Genomic DNA, 25,887 nt, shown 5'->3' on the forward strand with positions numbered 1-25,887 from the left:
AGGAAGTCATCATGGGAATAAAAACGAAATACTCAGTATTTATTATTTTAAACTTTTAAAATGGAAGAGTATAATTTTCACTATTGGTAATGGTATAATACATTCCAGAAAAGTTATAAAACAGTAAACCTCCCCTCACCAAAAAATAAAAAAAATAAAAAAATCTCAGGATGCTATCACTCTAATAACAAGACTATTAGCATCTTCATTTGTGTGTGTGTGTGTATGTGTGTGTGTGTGAGGAAGATTAGCCCTGAGCTAACATCTGTTGCCAATTCTCTCTTTTTTTTTTAAGGCATTGCTTTTTCACGTTAGAATCATAATGCCTCTATCATTTTCTATCTGTTTTTGTTTTTCATTTGATAATCATCAAAGTGATTTCTTGCTTCAGCATGTGCTAAATAAATTAAATAGCTTACTGATTGAATCCATTTCCTTCATAGCTTTCTGATTGAATTGTGATGAGTGATTCCTTCAATTTGACCCTGTGCAATGCATTTGCAGTTTCATAAAGTTAACGTTACTGTTCATCTCCTAAGACCAACATTTCCCTTTGACAAATCAAATCATTAAAGGTAATAGAATGTCTTTTAAGACCCCATGTTGAGCCCATTCTACCACAGGCTTCATAGGCTCAGTTTAGATCTCAAGGTGTTTTGGCTCTCCCCAGAGTCAGCTCCCCACTCTGTTCTATACATACAGACGTAAACGTTGATGTGACGCTCTGCCAGCATGTTATGAATGTGAACTTTCATGATTTTTGCAGTTGCTATTAGGTAGCTAGCTGGTATATCATTTATCATCCCTTCCGATTACTGGTAAGCTTATAACTACATCCACCCAAAACTTAAACACTATACCACCTTCTTCTAGAAGGATTCATATATGAATGACTGCCTGGATAGGATTGGAGTTTGCTTTATGCTCCTTGAACTAGTGATTCTGTACTCAGGTTATGGATACATTTTCTAAACTATGACCTCTGGGCTGATCAGAGATCTCTCAGCAGGGCTGACAGATGATTGGAGCTATTTATGGCACAACTGATTAGCATTCACTCTTACATCTGGGAGATTGGTTTTTTTACCACACAGAAGAAAAATTACTATAGAGACATGTGAGAACAATTCTTGGACATTCCAAGTGAGTCAGGTAGAATGAGAAACCGCTAGACTGTTAGATTGGCATCAACTCTGGCTGTTTATGCCCAGCGGTTTCTGCTTCCTTGAACAATTGAAAACAATCAGATCCTTAAAAATTCAACTGTCATTGAAAAACATTACTGTATTAGTTTTCACTTATGATTCAGAAACATCTACCCTTTTTAAACTACACATACTATTTTCTACTGGTATTCTCAAGTAATCAAGTCAATAAAATACAAAACAATTGTAGAATTAAATACCAAGTGATTTTTCGTGATACTCTAATAACATCCATTTTACCAAAAGTTAACAAAATCTAGATTGATCACATTTTGGGGGAAATTATGTCTCAGTTAAGGTTTCATAAGCTGAAAGGGACAGAGTCCTATAAATACTGAATTAAGTAATGTTATGGAATTTGTTAAAAGCATATAGGAGTATCAAGGGAACTGGCTGAACTTGGGCAGCCACTCTATATCTGTCTGAAGCCCTTTGGTCTTTTACTTCTGCTTCTCTCTTCATATTTGTTTTATTCTTCCCTCTTTGCAGATTATGTTTTTCTGTGTTTAAACCCACCTCCCATCACCCTGCCTAAAATGCACATATCTAAGTTCAAGAGAGTAAATGTGCAAAGTACACAAAAAGAGCAAGAAGAAAAGAAAAATATACTATCCAGGCAGTGTCTACACAAGTTTTCCAAAATAAATGTCATCTGAACTGTGACATCTTGTTAAATATTACCCTAAAGACTGTTAAGCATTTTAATGAAATAAAATTCAGTCTTATCTTTCTAGTTCTGTAGTAGATGCTCAGTTTTTAACTAATGTTCAAGATCTTTTGTGAAATCAAGACATTATTTATCAAGAACTAAAATAAAGTAATAAGCTAAAATAAAATGAGACAGATCTAATTTAAAAAATATTAATGGGCTGTAACAAATCTAAGGTAATTAATTATCAAATACCAGCCAGAACAATTATGGACATTATTCTATAGCTGTCTGGATCTTATAAAATGATTGACATACACATTCAGAATAAATTGGACAATCTGGAAATATGTGCAAATTTCAATCTTTCAATACTTAATATTTGATAATACTTAATATTAATTTTTCTAATCCATGAACATGGAATGTTCCGTTTATCTAGGTCTTTAATTTCTTTCAACAATTTGTTGCAGTTTTCAGTACCCAAGTCTTTTACGTTTTTCATGAAATTTATTCAAATTATCTTATTTTTTAATGCTATTATTAATTGAATTGTTTTCATAATTTCATTTTTAGAATGTTCATTGCCAGTATATAAATATACAATTGATTTTTGCATATTGATCTTGGGTCCTAAAAACTTGCTGAACTCACCTCCAAGTTCTAATAGAATTTTTGTGGATTCTTTGCGAGTTTCTATATATATAAGATCATGTCATATGCAAACAGAGATAGTTTTACTTCTTCTTTTCCAATCCGGATGCCTTTTATTTCTTTTTCTTGCCTAATTGATCTGGCTAGAACCTCCAGTACAATATTAAATAGAAGTGGCGAGAGTAGGCATCCTTCTCTTTTTTCTGATTTTAGGAAGAAATCATTCAGTCTTTCACTACTAAGTCTGTTGTTATCTGTTGGTTTTTTGTAGTTGTCCTTTATCAAGTTGATAAAGTTGCCTGCTACTCCTAGTTTTTTTATCGTTTCAATGAAGAAACGATGTTGAATTTTGTCAAATGCTATTTCTACATCTACTGACATGATCATATTTTTTTCTTTATTCTAATAATATTAGTTGATTTTCAAACGTTAAACCAACTTCGCATTTCTAGGATAAATTCCACTTGGTCGTGGCATATAATCATTTTCGTTTGTTGCTAGATCTGGTTTGCTAATATTTTGTTAGGATTTTTGTATCTATATTTATAAAGGATATAGGTTGGTAGCATGCTTGTCTTGTAATATCTTTATCTAGTTTTGGAATCAAGGTAATACTGGCCTAGAATTAGAATGAATTGGGAAGTATTCTCTCCTTTTCGAATTTTTGAAATAGTTTGTGAAGAATTGGTATTAAGTCTTCTTTAAATGTTTGGTAGAATTCACCAGTGAAGCCACTGGCCCTGGGCTTTTCTTTGTGACAATTTTTCAATTAGCAATTCAATATCTTTAGTGTTATAGGTCTATTCAGATGTTCTATTTCTTCTTGAATGAATTTTGGTAATTTTTGTCTTTCTAGGAATTTATTCATTTCATATGTTATATAATTTATTGGCATACAGTTGTTCATAGTATTCCCTTACAATCTTTTTTATTTCTGTAATGTTAGTAGTGATGAATTCTCTTTCATTCTTGACTAATAATTTGAGCACGCTCTCTTTTTTCTTGGTCAAGTTAAATTTGTTGATTTCAATTTGTTTCAAACAACTAACTTCTGGGTTTCATTCCTTTGCTATTTTGATCTTCTACCCTCTATCTCATTAGTTTCCCCTCTAGTCTGTATGCTTTAGGGTTAGTTTGCTATCCTTTTTCCGCATCTTAAGGTGGAAGTTTAGGTTATTTTTTAGAGATATTTCTTATTTCTTTTTTTTTTTTTTTTTTTTTGTGAGGAAGATCAGCTCTGAGCTAACATCCATGCCAATACTCCTCTTTTTGCTGAGGAAGACTGACCCTGAGCTAACATCTATTGCCAATCCTCCTCCTTATTTTTTTGTTTTTTTCCCCCTTTTCTCCCCAAAGCCCCAGTAGATAGTTGTACATCATAGTTGTACATTCCTCTAATTGCTGTATGTGGGACGCCGCCTCAGCATGGCTGGAGAAGCGGTGCATCGGTGTGTGCCCGGGATCCGAACCCGGGCCACCAGTAGTGGAATGCCCGCACTTACCCGCTAAGCCATGGAGCAGGCCCCCCTTATTTCTTAATATATGATGTACAACCATAACTTTCCCTCTGAGCACTGTTTTAGTTATATCCCATTAGTTTTGGTATTTGTGTTTTTGTTTCATTCATCTCAAAGCTGTTCTAATTTCCCTTGTGACATCTTCCTGACCCACTGGTTATTTAGGAGTGTGTTTAAATTCTACATATTTGCATATTTTCCAAATTTCCTTCTGTTATTGCTTTCTAATTTAATTCTTTCATGTTCAGAGAACAAATTTTCAATTTATTGGGGCTTTTTTCTGGAGTAGCATATAGTCTATCTTGAAGAATGGTCCACATGTTCTTGAGAAGATTTTTTATTCTGTTGCTGTTAGGTGGAGTATGCTATAGATATGTTAAGTCTAGTTGGTTAATTGTGTTGTTCAGATCTTCTATTTCCTTGTTGATCTTCTGCCAAGTTGTTCTATCTATCTTTGTGAATGATGTTTTGAAGTCTCCAATTGTCATTGTTGAATTGTTTATTTCTCCTTTCTATTGTCTGTTTTTGTTGAGAATAAGATTGTTGGTTGATTTTTAATTTTCAGCACTTTGAATATGGCATTCTACTGCTTTCTGACCTCTATTGTTTCTGCTAAGTCAGCTGTTATTTTTGTTGGGGTTCTCTTTTATGTGATGAGTTGTTTTCCTCTTACTGCTTTCAAGATTTTCTCTTTTTATTTGGCTTTCAAGATTTTAACTATGATGTGTCTAGGTGTGGATCACTTGGCATTTATCCTACTTGGAATTTGTTGCACTTCTTGAATATTTAATGTTTTTTTTATCAAATTTGAGACGCTTTCAGCATTATTTTTTGGGATTTTTTTTTTTTTTTTTTGGCCCTTTCTCTCCTCATCTTCTGTTACTCCTGTTACTCAATGGTATCTCACATTTCTCTGAGGCTCTATTCATTTTTCTTCATTGTTTTCCTCTCTTTTCTTCAGGTTACATAATCTCACTTGATCTAATTCTTTCATCTGTCAGCTCAGATCTACTCTTGGGCCCCTCTAGTGAATTTTGTATTTTGGTTTTTGTACATTTCAATTCCAGATTTTCCATTTGGTTCTTTTTAATAGTTCCTATTTCTTTCTTTATATTCTCTATTTGATGAGACATTATCATCATATCTTCCTTAATTCTTTAAACATTGTTTCCTTTCGGTCTTGAAATATATTTATTGTAGCTGCCTTTAAGTCTTTGTCACTAAATGCAGCACCTAGACCCCTTCAAAGGCAGTTTTCATTGCCTGTTTTTTTTTTTTTCTCCTTGTGTATGTGTCATATTTTTCTGATTCTTTGCATGTCTCATAATTTTTTTGGTGGGGAGGAGGCTGAAACTGGACATTTTAGATATTGTAACTATTCTACACACTAATCCAAGCTGGTAAGGGGAAGTTGTTATTGTTGTTGACGTTTGTTCATTTGTATGTTTATTGATTTGGCTGAATTGTGCAAAATCTATTCCTGCAGTGTGCAACTCTGATGTCCCCCTCAGATTTTTCCCCTTTATTTTTCCCTTTTAGTTTGGCTATCTAAGGGTCACCCCTGGGTCAGCATAAGCCACTTACTGGTCAAAGGTTGTGTGCTTTAGCCCCCTTGTCAGTTAGATTTTTACACTTTATCATTGGACAGGTGTTGGCTTAGAGCTGCTGTCACAGGCCAGGGAGTGTTTTTCCTTCCATATTCAGCCAGTGACTAGTAGCTTGAGGGTTCCCTTTCTGATCACTCCTGAGAAGGTGCAGCCTTGAGCATGCATACTGCCTTACAGACTGTTAAGGATGGCTGGGATTTTATTTTTAAGCCTGACTTTCTAGGAGTCGCCCTTGGGTCAGAGGAGCTTATTGTTCAAGTCAGTGTTTGTCCAGAGGTTGTGTTTAACCTGCCTGTGGCAGTGAAATATAGACCTTGTATTGATGGGTCTGTGTGTGGTTTTGGGAATGCTTTCGAGTCCTGCTCTGGTTGCTCCTGAGTGAGTGAGTGCAGACTAATGCACATGCACAACCTTCCCAACCCCAGAGTTGACTTATCACAGGGGGGCTCTTCATGATATCTCTTTACCTGGCTCTCTCTTTTATACTTCTGGCTGCTTTGCTGTTTTACTTGATCTTGGAGCTATTAGTTTTCTCTTAATTGCTCTCTATCAAGATCTCCACTGTTCTCTTTTTTTTTTCCTCTTGTGACTTTTAAGATTTATCCTCTTAGTAGCTTTCAAATACGCAATATAGTATTGTTAACTATAGCCACCATGCTATACATCACATCCTCATGACTTATTTATTTTACAACAAGAAGTTTGTACCTTTTGATCCCCTTCACCAATTTTATTCACCCCCAATGCCCCATTTTTGAGAACCCCCAATCTGTTCTCTGTATCTATGACTTTTTGTTTTTTGTTTTGTTTTTATTTTTTTAATTCCATATAAAAGTGAGATAATATGGTATTTGTCTTTCTCTGTCTGACTTATTTCACTCGGCATAATGCCCTCAAGTTTCATCCTTATTGTTGCAAATGGCAAGATTTCATTTTTATGGCTGAATAGTATTCCATTGTATGCATGTATATACATACATATATATAGATGGACACCTAGGTTGTTTCTATATCTTGCCTATTGTAATCCATTGTTCTTGACAAATTCCTTAGGCATGGAATTCTCCTCACTCCATTCTAAATAAAATAAAGCCCTTCTGGTACAGTTGCAGACCTCATCCTATGACCTGTCTTTCCCTTTGGGAAGACCCTCTCCCCGGACGCCACTGCACTGGTGCTGGGGGCAGGGCCTAATTTTTCACTGAGTGTCTTTCTCACTCTAGAAGTGGGCACAGAGGACAGGATGGTTGACAAACTCTGGTCTCCTTGGCTTGGCTCTCTGAGTATGGAACTCCCACCCTATGAGTAGCTGGGGAGATCAGGCCTCCAATATTCTTGGAGTGCCTTGAGTAAAACTTCTGTGCTATATAAGTGAGGGCTAGGTAGAGGAAATAAGAACTAGTCCTCTTGGCCATCTCTGCCTGGAATAGAGCTTCTGAAATATATGCTGAGTAGGATGGAAGAAACTCCTGGTTAGAACCGTAGCCCTAGATTGGAAGAGAAAAGGAGAAGGAGTCTCCATCTTCTTAACTGCTTCCATAACATGGAGCTGAAGATTTGGGAAAGATGGTGGTGAAAAAGTGGGTCATGGCTCAAATGCCACAGCTTCTTGCTGTTCTTTCAGAGACTTAGATTTCCTTGAATGAGTATTTCTTCATCTGCTTCAGGCTTTTAGGATGATTTTCAGAGACTTTCAATGACTGGATATTTTAAAAATAATTTTTTATCAGTTAAATTGCTGTTTTCCTGGGGAGAGGGTCTGTCAAGTCCTTTCCAGTAGTCCTTCTTTCCCTAGGTACATATTTTTTAATCCATTGTACTTTTACTTTATTATTCTGAACCAACCTTAAAATTAATAGTAGATATATTTACTGAATGGGATAAGTTTCTACTTAGATCCTTGCAGATAAATATTTTAGCTTTTTTAAGATACAGTTGGGCTCATAAATAGAGAAAAAGTAAACGACTTCTACCGGCAGCACTTCATAGTGAATAATTTACATTAGTAACTAAAGCTACACACATAGCTCTTATCAGAACATGGCATCTGTCTCTTCAGACAATGAAAAGCACCTTTTATATGAGGACAATATATTGTGCTGCATCATTGGGTTTCTCATCTTGGCACTTCTGTAAATCTAATTATGAGATATACACAGCAGTTGCTAACTCCCATTAATGGAAATGGATGCATCAATGACCCCCATTTTACTGAGTCTAAATAAACTAATACTCTATCTCTAAAGCACACCCAAGCTATTTAAACCTTTCTCCTCTAGCTAAGCATAAGAACAGTAAATTATCATAAATCAAAGCTCACTGATGTATATATGACAATAGAAGCAAATTATTAATGTATGAATATTCTTATTTTCCCTCCCACACACGTATCTCTTTCTGCTAAAGAAGGCTTATAAAAGAGTTTTTCTCAGAGAGTTTTGTATTTCAGAATCAGGAGGAATCATTGGACTGGTGGGCAAAGGACCAGTAGTTAGGGAAGGGGAAGGAGTTTTGATGGAAATTTTGAAGAGATTAGTGAGGAACTAGCTACTTGAATAGAAGAAAGGGAATAAAGAGAAAAGAGAGGAGGAATTTAAAATGTTTCTATGGCTTAAAAATCTCCCTTGTGGTATATAAAAACCTTATGTAAAGAACTTGAATTATTGTGAAATTACTCTTTGGTCACCAGAGTGTATTTATTTGACCATATTTTATTCTTATTCTGAATCATTTCAGTCACTGCTTTCAACAGATTTCCAAATATAAAGATTTAATGCAATTGTTATCAATAACATGAGCTTAATTTTTAAAATTATATTCTAGGGAAACACCTTAGGCGTACAGTATTTTTCAGACTACACTGGTGTTGAAAATTGTCTTGAGAAACAAAATCAGCATTGTCTTTTCAGCATCTTAATTCAATATATGCTGTTTTTATAGTCACAAATTATTCAAGTAGAAGGGAGGAAGGGAATATGCCCCATGCCGAGCACATTCAAAATCCTAAACAATTCCTTTATAAATTTTTATATGCAAACTACTGGAGCTAAGACATGGATGGTTGACTACTTAGTCTTTACATAAAGTATACTTAGTAAGTTTGTATTTAAAATGCAAGTAATTAATTGCATATTATAGAGTATTCTCTGATTTTTATATGTCATGCAGAAAATTCTCACCACAGGGATTCTGGGTGGCAGGGGTGCATTGACTGTATAACATTTGGAAACGAGGCATCTAAATTAAACTATTTCCCACAGCATGTTGATGAGTTATTTCTAAATTAATATTTAAATGTAGATTTTTAATCTTGAGCTAGGCAACTTCTTTCTTTGTACATGATGAACACTGTGGAGGGTTTAAATATGTCAAGATAGTTGATGTTTTAGGTCAACCCTGAAGTCCCTTCACCTATGTTTCAACAGTACCTTTTGTGTATCTGTTTTACTACAGTGTACTTGTATGTGAGTGTGTGTGTGTCTCTGTGTTGTGTACATATGTTTGGAACATAGCAACCACTCAATATGTGTTAACTGAATAAATGAGTGAATAAATGGATGAATACCTGAATAATTCTAACTAGGATTGTATCCTATTTATCTCCAGATCCAGAGTTAGTATATATGCATTTATTCATTTCTAATTACAGAAATGCCTGCCCCTTGTTCGAATGACCTCCATGCCTTCTATTCTCTTCAGCCTTTCTGTGGGAGTGTTCCTGGAGGATAGCTATGGATCAGGGAACAGCAGCTGAAAGTGGAGCAGGTGATATGTCTTACACAGGGGACAGCTTCAACATTTAGTACAGAATAAGAATTTGGGCATCAACCAAGAACACAGAAACCTCAGAGATAAGAGACAAGATCTATTCTGGGCTGAGAACCAGAAGAAGTGCCAGATCACCAGGAGAAGTCAGGACTACACGCAAATGAATGCCAAGGAGTTAAACTGAGCTGAGAAAAAAGAAGAGGCAGTAAGAATAACAGTAACTAGATTTGATCTTAGGGAGCAATTAAAATTGGAAGCTAAGATTTCCATTGCACAGACAAGCAAAGGGCCTAGTCAAAAACTTTTGGACATTTATTTCATATCTTAGAGAGACCATATTTTACGATGAAAGGATTCAACCAGGCCTTCCTGAATTTGTGCTAATAGTATTTCAACATTTTATGTTGAGTTGTATAAACAAAATAGTAAAATATTTTTAGAATATTTGGAAATATAGACTTTAGAAATTCAACTATTTAATATAATCTTTATAAAATTCTACAAATTTGAAAAACCAGCAAAACAATCTAATCTTAAAATGTTATGATTTCTAATTATTTTGCATTAAGGAAAGAAAGTGAATTTCTTCTTATATCAGCTTCCCTATTTTTGGCTGTGAAATAATTTACTAAGTACTACATGCAGACATATTACATTTAAAAAGTGCAGGTACTTTAGCACAAAATTCCCACATAATTTTTTTCTTTATCAGTTTTCTTGCAGTGTTTACAAAAGGTAACAAGAAGGAAGTTTTAAACCCACTTGTTTCTAAAATGAAATTAATTTTTCTCTTAAAATTCTGGAAGATATCTTTTATGATTCTACTTTAGAACTAGAAGCAATAACTATAGTATAATCAAAGGTAATTAATAAGCTTTTAAAAATAACCAATTTACAATAATTTTATACTAGAATTACATTTAATGACACAAAATCACAAGTATTGCTATGCACAATTATTCATTTTTTTCTCTAATTATGTAGCTAACTACATGGCTCACTCTTAAATCAATGCCAATGCATAATAGGTCAATAGAAATGTGTACAATTTGTTGCTCAAACTCAGATCACAATGTAGGTAGAGTTAATCAGTGTAAGGACTTGACAGTTAATTAAGTTCTTTTTCTGTGTTCAGTCTTTTGTAAAAAATCAAGGCATGTATGATTCAAAGAGAAAAAAACAAAACAAAATCCTGATGTGTAGTACTGAATATTAAAAATACATCTACATAGTAAGAAAAGACTGTTTTAAAAAAGAATGTCTGAGTAAAGAAAGAAGCTTAATAACAAATCTTAATCTCCTGCTTCAATTCAAAATGTGCCCAGAGAAGATGTCTAAAAATCATTCTGTGGAAATTTTTGTTTTCATTAAACAAATGAGTTAACTAAGGCTTCAGTTTTATGATAAGCTAAGTGAAACTCACTGGGAGAAAAACATGAGGATATGATCTTAGATCACTGATTAACGGGCTTCTTTGACCTCTACACTGCCAGTGATTTAGTCTGAACTTCTAAGTCTATCTCCTTATTCAAATTCTAGAGCTACCATCTGTAATAACTCTCAACTTAGTTCATGATAATAAGGCCAACTTTTGCAGGCCTCAGTTTCCCTACCTCAGAGGCCAAGATCGTATTTCCTGTTGTGTGACAGGAATAAGAGGAAGGTTGATAAGAAATATTTGTAGTAGCCCAGGATGGGATTTCAGACACCCAGCCTCACTGCCTTGGAGGACAGCCATTATGAAAACAAAGAAGTGATAATGGCACTAAAAAGAGACTAAAGTGCTGACCCTGACTTCTCCACAGGAAACTCATGCGAGTCACGCAGTTTTCTAGTGACTGAGTCACGCAGTTTTCTAGTGACAACACGTTAACAGTAACATGAACAATTTCAATAATCCCTTGTTTGCAGAGCACGTTGAAAATTACAGGTCCAAGCACGTTTTTGTTCCCGAAACCCCTCCCTGTGGCACAGGAATATCTGATACTGTTTCACAACGGGGCAGAGCCAGATTAGTGGCTTGAGTTGGTCATGAAGTGACAAAAGCAGGATTTGCACCCAGGCCCGCTCTCCTGTTCCCGGGGTTTTAAAGAAATGACTTCATACCAAGAGGACTGGCTATTTAGAAGACTGTCATTCTACAGTTCTTAACATCTCCCGCCCCCCTGGAGGCCTCTGACCGGACAGCACCCAAGTCCCCTGCACCTCCACAGGCCACAAGTCAAAAAATGGCCACACCCCTGCCCCGCCCTGCAGCCACTTCCGGTGAAGCACACGGAGTCAGCTGTGCTGGGGGACAGTAACCCCGTTTTCCTGTGCAATAGCTTTCACTGCATGCATTCTGATCTGTCCTGTTTATATACACTGTACACCTGACCTAAATCTCCATCTGGATTAAGGAGAGCATTGTGATTTTTCACTTTCTTTCATCATAAATCTGTAACGAGAGAATCATTTAAAGAATGCATTGTGTCTATGCATCTCTTGATTTTGTGAAAACAGCTTTAATTTTAACTGGGTACAGCAGTGGTTCTCAAAGGGGGTTATGTCAGAAGAATTTTTTTTTTTTTTTTTGTGAGGAGATCAGCCCTGAGCTAACATCCGCCAATCCTCCTCTTTTTTTGCTGAGGAAGACGGCCCTGGGCTAACATCTGTGCCCATCTTCCTCCACTTTATATGGGACGCCGCCACAGCATGGCTTGCCAAGCAGTGCGTCGGTGCACGCCCGGGATCCGAACCAGCGAACTCCGGGCCGCCGCAGCGCAGCGCGCGCACTTAACCGCTTGCGCCACCGGGCCGGCCCCAGAAGACATTTTTGATTGTTAAAACTGCAGAAGATGGGGACATACAGGAGTATTGTTAAACGTTACATTATGCATTGCATAATGTTTAGCAGCCTTCCACAACAAAAATGTATCTGGCCAAAAATGCAAATAGTGTGAGGCTGAGAGGCCCTGGGTTATAGAAACACCTGTTTGTTCTTACTGGCTTTCCACCTGATCCCTAGAGAATCTCAGGCAAATTAGAAGTGCATTCAAACCTCAAATACCAGGAGACCAACTAACCAGAGTCCTAATTTTACTAAAAATATTTCTATGCTTTATACTTTAAAATAAAAAGACAGATGAGTTTTTAAAAAGCTCACTTCAGCAATTTTGGTTTAAAAAGTAGTCCAATGCCTAATCATTCCTAGTCTTTACACATTATACACCTGCAATATTCTATAATGGGAACTGATATATAGAATAATTAACCTGGAACACTTCAAGAGAATAAGTTAACAAGGAAAGAGTCACTTTTAGCAGTGTAGTCTAATTATAAAAACAGGGACATCGAACATTACAGTCTAGAAAGATTTTCAATAATGCAAGTTGAAACAAAAGAGACTTTTTCTAGGTTAACAGTGTGTTAACCAGAGAAATCAATTTGTCAGAGCATCCAGCTCTGGTTAATCAAGGTTTTCAATTAGTTTCTATGACATTTAATCCATAAATTTTATCTCAGCATAAGTAAAAATGATAGTGTCAAAAGCCCTCTTAAAACATATTCCAGGAGCAGTTACCTAACCTTTGCTTGTACATAGGAGTTTGTCCAAATTTTGAAAATATTTGGAGAGAGACATTATAAAATCCTCTATTACTGTTACTGTTTTTAATAATAACTTTCATTAACAGACTGCAAATGCCTTTCCTTTCCTATTTCAATTGTATACTTTACAAAAATGAGAATGAAAAGCTGATTGCCATGCTCCATAATATGATGCTTTAAATAATAGTATATGTAGAAAGTCTGTATTTCATAAATATACCAAATAGTTAGCAAACTACACTTATGAGAAAATAAAATTCAGGTTTTTCATATATCTTTTTTCAAAAGATTTATTTTTATAGCATAATAGATAAAATAATAATTAAAATTCATGTGAAGAACAATGGAGAAATATACAACTATTTTCTGAAAATTCTTTACATTTAATCTTCATACAATTTTAAGAAGTTTTAATCTTCATAGTTTCATAGAAACTTTTAGGCCTTTTAAGCTGCTCTGAATTTGAAAGCTATCCAATTTACGAAACAAGGCTGATAAACTTTCCTTAGAGCAATATGCTTACTGCAGAATCTTTGTTAATGAAGATTTGTGGCTTTAAATGACATATTACAGGTAACATTGACATGGTAATTAACAAAACTATGTGCAATCTTCCTTTCCTTAATTTTAACAGCCATTACCTTTTTTTGTTAGTTTTTGTTAAATCGAGTAATATATTACTTGGCAAGATGTTCTTTTTTTTTTTTTCCCCCAGATGGAAAGATAAACAAAAATGTATTAAAACTAATCTACTCTATAAAGTCTGCATTTTTGCTTGATTATCATCTGAAGCCCACCACTGCCTAGAAAATTTATGACATTTTCCAGCATATAATTTCAATCACAATGCTATAACTACTGAAATTGGCATTTGGGAAGCTGCATGCAAATGTGAATAATTTTTGCAGTATACAAATTTATTTAAATATTTTACAGTAAGAGAAAAATTTCTTTGGAATTGGTGTTGATGAAGCCCAAGTGACTCCCTAAAATGTTACATCTTTTTGTACGTCTGATTCCCCTGGCATTTGGTTTCTCTTTCTCCCCAGTCTCTCCCTAACTCTACTTTGCCCTCCGTATATTGTTCCCCTGCACTGGCTAGAAGGGGCAGAAAGAGCAGTGATCCTTTTGACCAAGATATATGAAGAAGAAAAGACAATTGTAACAGAGCAGTGGAGTTAACTTAATAGACTTGCATTAATTCTGAAATATCACACATAACAGAATCATTTTTGGTTAAAAACGTGTATTTTCTTTCAAGTTAAACAGAATAATAATATTTGCTATGAAGATATGGACAGATGTACACTCTTTTTCTGGAGATGATGTGAGAGTTTTCTTAGTTTAAACCAGTTTCTCAAATGCACTGTTGACATTTGGGACCACATAATTTTTTGTTGTCTTGTGTTGTCCTATATATTGTAGGACATTTAACAGTATCCTTGGCCTCTATCCACTAGATGCCAATTGCATCTCCCCAGATATGACAATAAAAAATGTCTCCAGACATTGGCAAATATTCTTTGGGTGGCAAAATCACCCAATCGAGAACCACTGGTTTAAAATTATAAGCTATTCCTGGATGCAAATACAGTCATTATTAAAAGGAGATGAGGAGGAAGAGAAGAAGAAAGGAAAGGAGGGAGGGAGGGAGGTAGAGGAAGAGAGAAAAATCTTACCACTGGTGCAATGTACGCTTTCTGTCTACAGCTTTCATTTTTATCAGTTTTTGCCTAACGCGTATTTAATTAGTTCTGATATCCAACAAGTTAATAGTGAATTGGAGCACAGATTCTAGAGTCCAGCTAAGGATCAAATTCCAGTTCCAGCGTACGCCAGCTTTGCTGATTTGGGGAAGAATGTTTAACCTCCCTCATCCTTAGTTTCCTCATTTGTATGGAGATTTTAATAGTATTGGTGCATAGAGTTTCTGTGGTTATAAATGAGTTAATGCATATAAAGTACTTAAGATGCACAGTAAACTCAAAACTGTATCTTATATACATCATCATCAACCTCATCATCACTAATGAATCAGAATCATACTTTTAAAAATAAACATGTTATATTTTAAAAATAAATGTATACAATTAGGGAAAACATGATTATATAGTAAGGTTTTCAAAATATCACTACGAATAAAAATTCTTTAACTCTAACAGACCCATAACATTAATTTACAGTTTTAAGAGTATTTATCCACATAAGTGAATCTTCTTTACTTCGAACCAGTAAAGAGTACTGGTGGGGGGGTAGTGTGAAAACTTAATTGGGTCTACTTTTTAAAAGATAATTTCCAATGCTAAGATAGCTTTTTTTCTTGTCATATACAATATATTTAAGTTCTTTAAGCAGTGGACAGTGACTAAATTAAAAGTGTTTACAAACCATTCCATATTCTAGCAAAACTTGTCCTCGCTAATAGATGTCACTTGAAAGTTGCTTTAATACAACTGTTTACTTGGCCCCTACAATCCATGCAAATGCACTTCTAAATTAAAATAATCTAAATACTCTCCAGCAAGGATCTTATGCTTGTACAGCATGACCTGAGTGTGTGCATGTTTGAACCTTTAACCCACTTGTGAGTTCCTTAAACAGAATACAATCTGTAAACTTTAAATTCAAGCAATTTGTATCAATACAGTGCTTTAAGTTTATACTCTTAGTGAACCAGTAGCATCATCTTAGAAACTCAACATTGACAAAGATTATTTTTACTTGGAGTAGAGACAGATTATTTAAATTACAATATAATCCACACTAATAATTGTAAATATAAAGCTACTTAGGCGGTTATATAGATATCAATATACAAATTAATTAATTCAGAAAATAGATGTTGAATGCCTACTATGTAAGTACCTTAGGAACTTATGGATTATTCATTGAACAACAACAACAAAACTGTCCTTGCGGAATTCACCTATGTAATTATACCTACGGGTGAAGTATCTATTTTATTTTCCTCATAGAAGAAATTATAAGCTGTGAAAAAGACTGGTCATGAAGAGAAGGTCTTCTTTTATACAAAAACATATACTTGAGACGTTTATTTCCTACTCTTTTATACTATGTCTGATTTTTTAAAAAAAATTTTACTTAATTATTCATCCTAGACCTTTCATCAAAAGAAACTTTTCATCCTAGAGTACTTTTCCAATATTAGTTTTGAAACTACAACTCCATAAATTCCAAAATCTAAAGCAGACTCAAGTAAAATTATTGCAGAGATGGTAGGAACATAAAGAAAGGCAATGAGCTCGGTTTTCCTTAGTGACGTTCTTGGGTAAATTAACTAAGTTAGACTGAAGTATTTACCTTTCATTCATCCCTTTAACAAATATTTATTAAGTGCCTCCTTTGTGGCTATTTTAAATAATAGCTACGGGAAAGAGGAGAATGGATTTTTCTATCTAACTCATTACCATGATGTAAGGCTGTACAAAGTTTAAAAAAAAAATGAGAAAGGATTCACTCGGAGTGTGTGAGATAACTGTAAAACATTCTTCAAACAACTTGAATTAAGGAGGCTGGAAAGCAAGAAAGGGTAAGAGTTGTAGGGTACCACTGCATACTTCTCCAAATTAGCAAGTGTACTAAGAAAAATGCCTATAATTCTAACACAAGCCCAGGAATGAGCATCCTCCAAGTTTCAGTACAAATAATATGGTAGTGGGATGACTGGGTCTAACTTGGAATATTGATAGTGCCTGATGGGAGGCATTTTTTTTTAATGGAAATTCTTGCATTTCTTGGATATAGAATACATTTCCTATTGATTAGTCTATAATTGTGTACATTCATTATTCCATCAACTTGATCAATTCCCTTAACGCTAAATTCCACACTATTTTCTCTAAACTCCAGAGCAAGTGCTAGATGCATCTTCGTTAGCACGATTTTCTCCAAAAACGTTAACATCTACCACATGGCAAGCATGGAATCTTGGAATGAGGCCAAAATGTCTCTGATCCTTCCCAGTCAAGAAGTTTCCCAGGTATCTGCAATGTTGTCTGTTATATTTGTCACCACTCTAGAATTTACTTGCTTCTCTGTAAGAGATGTACTTAGTCATCTCTGGCTGATAAGTCAAGTCTAATTCTTTGGTACCATACCAACGAATAATTGCTGGTTCTCCCTGGAGGTAATTTCTTTTTCATGAGGTAATCTACTTTTCCTATCCTTTCTTGTATCTCCTGTATGTAACCACTCTTACCACTTTCATACTTCCTAGATGTTACCATTGAATGACGCTGTTATTCATGAAAAGGTTTGTTTTGTTTGAGTCTTCCTTCAAAACATCATATTATCCTGAGTCTGAGGGGTGCAGTAAAAAGAATATGGATTTTGATTTGCTTTCCTGTTTCTTTGATTTTATTCACACTATTTCATCAGTCTAGAATGCATTTTCTCTTTCCTGTCTTCCCATTGCTCAAAAACAAATTTCTATCCCACTTCTCAACTGAAATCCCTTTTCCGTTAATCCTCCATAGTCATCCAATTTCCATTGTAACTTTTATCCAAACTCTAATAATAGCTTTTGTACATGTCATGCAACAAATGCCTATTGAACTACTGTTACCAGGTTCTGTGCTAGGTCATATATTTAATATTAGACAAATAATATTATATCATCTTGTGAAATTGTTTCTATAATTATTTTAAAATGTATATATTAGAAGTCCTCTCGGTATTTGTTCTTTCTAGTGTATATCTTTTAAGGTAAATTGTTTTTTAAGTATAAGAATCATGTACTATATTTCATTGCATTTCTTCATAATTTTGCCCCCAAACATGTGTTTAAAATGCTTATTAAAAAAAAAAACTTAAAAAAATGGAAACAGCATTTAACTTTTGTCTCATGTAGGAAAAAAAGAAACTTTAGGATTTGAAGTACACAAGCTATCTCTAAATCCAACTATAATTTTGTAAACCAGTCAGTCAATTAAAAATGACCTGTTATAATGGATTGGGCCTCCCCAGACTCTGCTGCCAAAAATGATCTGTCTTTTAGCCACACATTCTCTGATTTAATATTAAAGAGTGGAGATTGCACAAAATTTCTCTCATGAGTGAGTGAAAGAGATGCTTCTTGGGTAAGAGCAAAATGAGGAATTTATTGGCAGGAACTTCCAATCTCTCGTTAAGACCTGGTGCTTTTCTGTGCCCACTGCCCTATGAGGACCACTACTGTGGGACGACTTAAATGGTTTGTACAGACTAACCAAAGAAAACTTTATCTCCAATCACCCCTCCAAAATAACTTACATTGACATTTACTATTTTAGGTCTGCCTAAATAAAACCTCATTAATATTTAATATAATATTGCTTTAGATTTACCTACATATTAACCAACATCTTTGCTCATCATTCCTCTTGCATCTTAGGACTGCTATTTGAGATCATTTTCTTTCCATCTAAAATACAGCCTTTATACTTTTTCTTTAGTGAAGGTCAGTTAGTGACAATTTTACCAGTCTGGGTTGGAATGCATATGTCTGTACCCTGTAAACATCTCAGAGAAGAGAAGAGTAGTGCTTCTCTCAGAAATAGATGAAGATTGATCAATTTTACTTGACAGGAGATCCTTCTCCTTATCTCTACAAAGAGCTCGTGTCCAAGACCAAGAAATCCTCTTGTATCTTGGCTATGGAAATCTTCTTGTATCATCTCTTTTATATTTAATAATCAATAATGTTGGCCAAAGCTTTTCAAATATATCTTTCTTTTAAGCTGCCATTGCCAGATTTGCATTCAAAATGTGACAGATAATGACTAGTTACAAGTGATCACTCAACCTTACATTGCAGAATTGCAATTGCCAAGAACTTTTGTGAATATGAACTTAAACTGTCTCTTATTTTAGAGGAGAAAATGCCCACGTGCTATGTAAACTTAGCTCCGGTCTGATTCATTTAATCAATTATGGAACATATCTGATGTCTACCTATGTGAATAAATATCTCCAAGTTACCATTACAAAAAAAAGAAAGGAAGAAAAATTCAATTTACATATCTCTCTAAGAGCTAATTTCAAAGTTTTTTCTCCTCCTGCTTTAACGGATGGAATACATCATGCCCAGTGGGCACAAAATTTTTCTCTTTGCTGCTTGTTCAGCAGTCAGCGTCTTCTCAGAGTTCAGCCTAAAGTGTCCCAGCCAGGAAAACGTGGGCTTGTGCAGGAATAGCAGACACTGCAGAAGATTTTAATTCATAGTGACATTCATTTTTCTTTTGTATTATGAATGCAGTTGGTAAGAAACTACTAAAAAGTAGGGAGTGGGGACAGGGGTGGAAGCAAGGATCTCCCATCACAAAATCTAAGTAGACCCACTGAATCATGGAGCAAGAATGCATTGTGTACCCTTAGCATCTAACCTAGCATGTACAGCCATAAATGTTGTTGAATACAAGAATAAATTAAAAATAATTACAAATAAGAATTTTCTTCCAGATACTCTGCTAAATGTCAGAAGTGCAAAGACAATGAAGTAGACTTGTAAATATCTAGTTTTGAAACTCTCTTGCCATTTAAATTTGAATATATGCAAATCGATAAAGATATTATCTTTCATTCAGAGAATACTAAGTGTTCCCAGTGCACCAACAAGCTATTTTATATACATTATCACTAATTATCACACTAGCTTGTCAAGATAGGCCTTACTGTTCTATATAATAAATGAGAAAATCAAAGCTCAAAGCTGCATTTCCAAGACTCCTATATTCACTGGCTGCTTCTGACTGCATTCAGCAGTGGGAAGCAGTGACTAGAAAGGCAGAAGAGATGGAGTTTTTCCCTCTCCCTCTCTACCTTGCTCAGTATCTCTGGCATCAGCTGCACCTCCTCCAGGGGACAAACTGGGACCAGTCCTACAGAATCTTCCCTTTCTCTCTCCAGCCTGGACGCGAATAGTGGCTTACTGCTGTTGCTAATCTCTAGGTTACCTCATCATCTATTCTTAACTTTTAAGTTCTTCCATGAATTATGTAAAAAATTTCCTGCCCTAAATTTCCTCTGTTTAAATATAGAGTGATTTCTGTCATTCTGTATGAATCCTCATGATTGATAAACCTGTGATCTTCATATCACATCACACTATTTCAAACATAACATTGCAAAATTGTTCATATCGTTTTGTAATTGTTCATTTACAGGTCTGTTTTCTCCTTGCCTATGAACATTTGAGATTAGCGACAACATCATTTTATTTTTGAATCTCCAACACACAGCACATGGCCAAATACATTATAGAAGCTCAGTAAACTCAGTAAATACTTGTTGAATAAATGAAGTAATGAATGAGTGAGTGAATGTAATGCTACAATAAGGTATGGATAGGCAGACATGAAAAGGGCAGTTCAGTTCCAGAAAATCTTCCTAGAGATGAGATGCCTGAATCGAGCTTGCAAAGATGAGTGTTTCCTGCTAAACAGGAACAAGATCTCACAGTAAAGATGTTTCAAGGAGTGGGAAAAAAATTTACAAAACTAAAAAGCCATTGAATGATTGTAACTGATCCAGGAAGTTTTGCTTTAGCTGAAATTTAAGGTGCATAAGAAGACTAGATGAGGCTGGAGAAATAGACAGGGACCTTATAACTGCCTTGCTAAGAAGTTTATAATTCACCCACTAGGTTTAAGCAAGGGACTGAATATTCAATTCACACTTTAGAAAGATAGTTTTGCTTACTAAATAGATCATGGATTGGAATGGGTTAGTACAGGTGGCCAAAAACAAAATGTGAGGTTATTACCTTAACCTTATTGAAATGTTATTATGAGCAGAACTCAGAATCAGTTTAGCTGGGCAGAAGTCAGTGTATTCTGGAGTTAGCTAAGAGTGAATAATTTAAACTTGGTGAGTGCTTTGGGTAAGGTGAGAGAAAAAGGAATATTCTAGTATGGTTTCAGGAGCCTGGTTTGAGTCCCTATATGGATCATAACAACATTAAGCAAAATAGACTGAAGCAATAGTAGGTTAGAGTAAAATATGATGAGTTCAGATTTGGACATGAGCTTGATATGCCTGTGGGGCACCCACGTGAAGTGTGTAGGAGATAGTCAGACATACACACCTGGAGTTCAGGAGAGAGGTAGGAGTCATGGGTAAGTAGGTGGTAGCTAAAGTGGAGAGGATGACTCAGAAAGATAGTAAAGTAAGAAGAGCCAGGGAGAAGACGGACGCCCAAGGAAGAACAAGAGCTTGGGAGTTCCTGTGGTGAAAAGAGAGAGTTAGGGAAGCTATTTGCAGATGGCCATAGGGCTCAAGACAATTCAGGAGACAGGATAGTGTAATAGAGGGAAAGATCAGCAAGTAAAATGCTCTAGATTAGACAGATAAGCATCCACTGTGAATAAAAAATCAAGGTACAGTGTGTAAACTTTTTGTTCCTCCAAGAAACCGGATTGTGAAATAAATGAGACAGGGGGCAATTCCTGAAAGGTAAAAGTCTTCTTATGTTGAAGGTATGACTCAATACTAGGTCCCACATTTAGCCCAGGTTTCTGTAAAATGAATGAGAAAAAATAAAAATGAAAGAGTGTACAAGACACTTGGTGTTTTGAAGAGTTTCTACTTCTCTTCCTCTTGAACCAATCTCAGAATTCTCATTACAGACTAGGGACAGGGTGGAGGAAAAAGACTGAGGACTGTTTGGGCCATCATACCATTCAAAATCAAGGTTAATTAGCCCTGAAAGGCTACTGCTGTTTCCAATTCATTGTCTGTGTTTTGGCAAGACATTCAGCCTAGTGTCATTCTCTCCAGGGCAGCAGAAGGAGGGACTAATCTAAGTTGGTAAAAAAACAAGTTCTGTGCAGTTAGTGTACATAGTACCTATCCAAAGCAAATGTGATTTTTATTTTTTTTATTTTTATTTATTTATTTACTTTTTGGGGGAAGATTGGCCCTGCCCTAACATCTATTGCCAATCTTCCTCTTTTTTTAATCTTTTTTCTCCCCAAAGCTCCAATACATAGTTGTGTATCATAGTTGTTGAGTTGTAGCTCTTCTATGTGGGACGCCACCTCAGCGTGGCTTGATGAGTGGCCAGTAGGTCTGCACCCGGGATCTGCACCCTGGGGTCCAAACTGGCGGACCCCAGGCTGCTGAAGCAGAACACGTGAACTTACGGCTCTACCACTGGGCTGGCTCTGTGATTTTTTATTTTTAAAGTTAACTCAGTGCTGTTCTCCTTAACTATAAAAGGAGAAAATCTAATGGCATTTTGTGTCCGTAACTTACTTTTTAAAAACGAAACCCCAATGGAAATCAATTTTTAGCCAATAATTCTACCATGACACACTTACTTACAGACCAGCTGCCTTAACATGCAGACACACAAAGCTAATTATTTATTAAGAACACCGTTTTCTTGAACCTAACAGTCATTTTTGAAAACTAGTTCTATTTCACAAGGTTCCTCTTCATACACTTTCTTTAGTGTGTCATACACAGGTTCATGTATAAGCAGGATAAGTGGCTGAACTTCTCAGACCAAAAGATGATTTATTTCTACTTTTTTGCATAGTAATCTGTAGAGGGGAAATCAGCCTCAGGGCTATGATTAGTTGCCTGAGCACAACTGCTGTCCAGGGTCCTAACACAGACAAAATGGCAGTCCAGCAGCACCCTGATTCAAAATGCCAGTTCCTGATTAATAAAACCGAACTAAACTTTGACTCACAGAGCTGGACAGGACCAGACGCTCAACACCTATCTAACTGAAAAAGCTTCCAGGGAATCTACCACTAATTAATTTCCTCAGGTAGTAGTATATGTTGAACAGATTACACAAGTGTCTTTAACTTTGGCCACAAAAGCACAACATAAAATAGATAAATATATATATTTATAATTGCAGATGACCTTGTAAAGGGAAATCTTGGCCCATCTCCTAAATAAATTGGAACTTATGAGTACAAGGCTTGTGTATGCCATAGCTATGCCTCCTCATGGATCCTGCTATGACACAGTTCATGATAGAGAGTTAATAAATGTCTTGGATTGAAATGTTGGTACAGGCAAATGTTCCTTAGCCTAACCCTGAAGCTGACTGCAATTTATTTTGAATCTGATAAAGAAGCAAGGGCAAGGGCCTTCACTTTCATTCTACACTTAAATGTTAGGGAAACAGGATGCCTTGAACGACAAATATAAGACAAGGGAGATGAAGAGGATTTGTGCAATCACAACAATAAAAACTCTGAAAGGCTATGGTGTCCCTTATTGGTCTCCGAATCATAAAGCAGAATAAAACACTAAGATAAATGCATTCAAACACTCAGAAATCTAATTTCTCTTAAATCTAAGCTAGTTACCAAAACTTTGCATGGTACTTTTTCATGTTCTTCTTGCAAGTAATTGACACCAGATTGCATTCTCTTCACAGGGTTAACTATTTTTAAAACATTGCCAATCTAATTATCGTCCAAGGTAATCAATTTTCCACTATAGCAATCACCCATTAGAGTCTTTGGCTCCTTCTGATTATAAGAATCTAAAAGAATCAAATGATAATAACAAAATTTTTTTCCTCTTCTTTTATGGAACAACTCATGCAAAGTATCAAAGGCAGAAGCATCTCTGACATATTTTAGAAACAGTAAGAAGGCCAGTGTACTTGAAAGAATGAACAATTGTGGAGTTGGGAGCAGTAACTGGAGATGAAGCCAGACAAACAACAAGAGGTCAAATTTTATAGGGTTTCATATGTCATTGGGAGACTTTAGACTTTTGAGTATAATAGGGAAACCCATGGGTTAGGTTTTGAGTAAAACTGTGACATGTCCTGATATGATCTGATACAAATTTTTGAAAGGTCACCTAGTGACTTTGTTGAGAAAAGAATATGGTTTGACAGTGTTGGAATAAAGGAGACCAGTTATACGGCTATTGCAGTCATTCAGGTACAAGATGATTGCTAGACAGTAGAAGTAGAGCTGGTGAAAAAGTGATAGCATTTTTAGATATATTTAAAAGGTATAGCTAATAATATACCCTGATGGATTCGATATGGGGAATTAAAAAGAAGTTTGAGATCTCTCCAATATTTTTGGTGTGAGAAACTAAAAGTCTTGTCACCAACTGAGAAGGAAAAAGCTATAGGTATAATAGTTCTGAGGAGTGGAGAAGATCTTGGGCATGTGAGTTTGAGACATCTATTAGAATCCAAGTGGAGATGTTGAGAATGCAGTTGGATATACATATCTAAAGTTAGAGAGTTAGTCTGGACTGGAAAAAAACTGGGAGTCATTGGCCGCAGGTGATATTAAAAGCCATGAGACTAAATGAGATCATCAAGATTGTAAATTAAGCAGAGAAGAGAAGAAGACCAAGGACTGAGGTTGCTTAAAAAGAAATAGAGGAATAGTAAAGGAGATGGAAAACGAGCAACCAGTGAACTTAGAAGAATACCGACAGTGTGGTGGTGTCCTGAAACACAAGTGAAGAATGCATAATAAGGAGAAGGAAATGATCAGCTATGCAGAAATTACTGATGGAGAAATAAGAGGAAATTTTTTAAATTGACCAATGGGTATACCATTACAAAGGTTACTGGCGACCTTGATGAGAGCAGTTTCAGGGGAGTGGTGGAAGTGAAAGCCTGACTGTAGTGAGTTTAATAGAGAACGAGAGTAGGAGAAACGGAGACAATGAATAGAAGAGAAGCAAAGATTATAGTACAGTAGATGGCAGAGGAAGTGGAGTCAAGAAAAAATATATATATTTTTTAAGATGGAAGATATAATATGATTGTATGTTTATGAAAATGATCCAGTAAAAGTGAGAAATGGATGATGTAGGGGAGAAAGGGTACAGCTGGAGCAATGTATTTGATTAGTACAAAATGGATGAGATCTAGTATTGGTTTCAGTTAAGACTATGGACAGGTCATTTATAGAAAAAGGTCAGAAGGTAGAACGTATAAGTGCAGATGCCAAGAAGTAGGTATGTGTAATGATGGGAGTCAGTGCACTTTTTTTTCCAGATTGCTTCAGTGTTCTCAGCCATTTGGGAAGTAAAATCACTAATTGAGAGTGAGGATGGGTAAGAAAGTTTGAGAAGTGATAAGATTTGAAATAGACTTCAAGGACAGTAAAATAATGAGGAATGTATAATATGATTGGACAACATTAAGAATGAAATTGAAGCTTATGATCACGAATTGAAAGTGAAACCAGTCAGTGTGATTATTGCTTTCCTCCAGCCAGGTTCAGTTGCACAGGTAGAGGAACAGGGTAGGTGGAGTGTTGGATTTAACTGGAGTTGTGTACTGGTGGATTCAAGACAGACAGAGAGAGAGGAGAGGCAGAGAGCAGTGGATATCTGGCAATTTCACTTAATTCTTAATTAGTGGTGTGAAAGGCACAGGGGAGGAGCTACAGAAATTCAGGCCCAAGACATTGATGGAAAATATTGGCAAAAACAGCTCCATTTTCCCTGGACTTAGAGTAGTGAGGATTTAATTCTGAAGTCAATAGGACCATTGGGGCGAGGCCCAAAATGAAGTTACTTGAGCCAATACCTCATTTTTGCTTAAAGCATTTGAAGTATTATGGTCAACTGCAAATGGAAGAGACCTAAAAAGTACAATTTGGAAAACTTTTTAATGAACTTGATTATTTCATACTTAAAGAATAAAAAAAAAACAAAAAATGATATGATTCAAGGTAAAATTCATTTTATTCTGATCATGTTCCCTCTAAGTGATGGATATACTTATAATTGATACATGGCAATATTCCTCTAGGGAACTCAAGCTACGGGTCCAATTGTGGCTTCTCTAAAGGAAATAATGAATTTTTATCAGTGCTCTAACTACATTAGTTTACAATTATCTGCTAATGAGTTGTATCCACACACAATGATGAGAACTCCTTAAGGGTAAG

This window comes from Diceros bicornis, chromosome 10 (genome assembly GCF_020826845.1).
Source record: "Diceros bicornis minor isolate mBicDic1 chromosome 10, mDicBic1.mat.cur, whole genome shotgun sequence".
Classification (NCBI taxonomy): domain Eukaryota; kingdom Metazoa; phylum Chordata; class Mammalia; order Perissodactyla; family Rhinocerotidae; genus Diceros; species Diceros bicornis.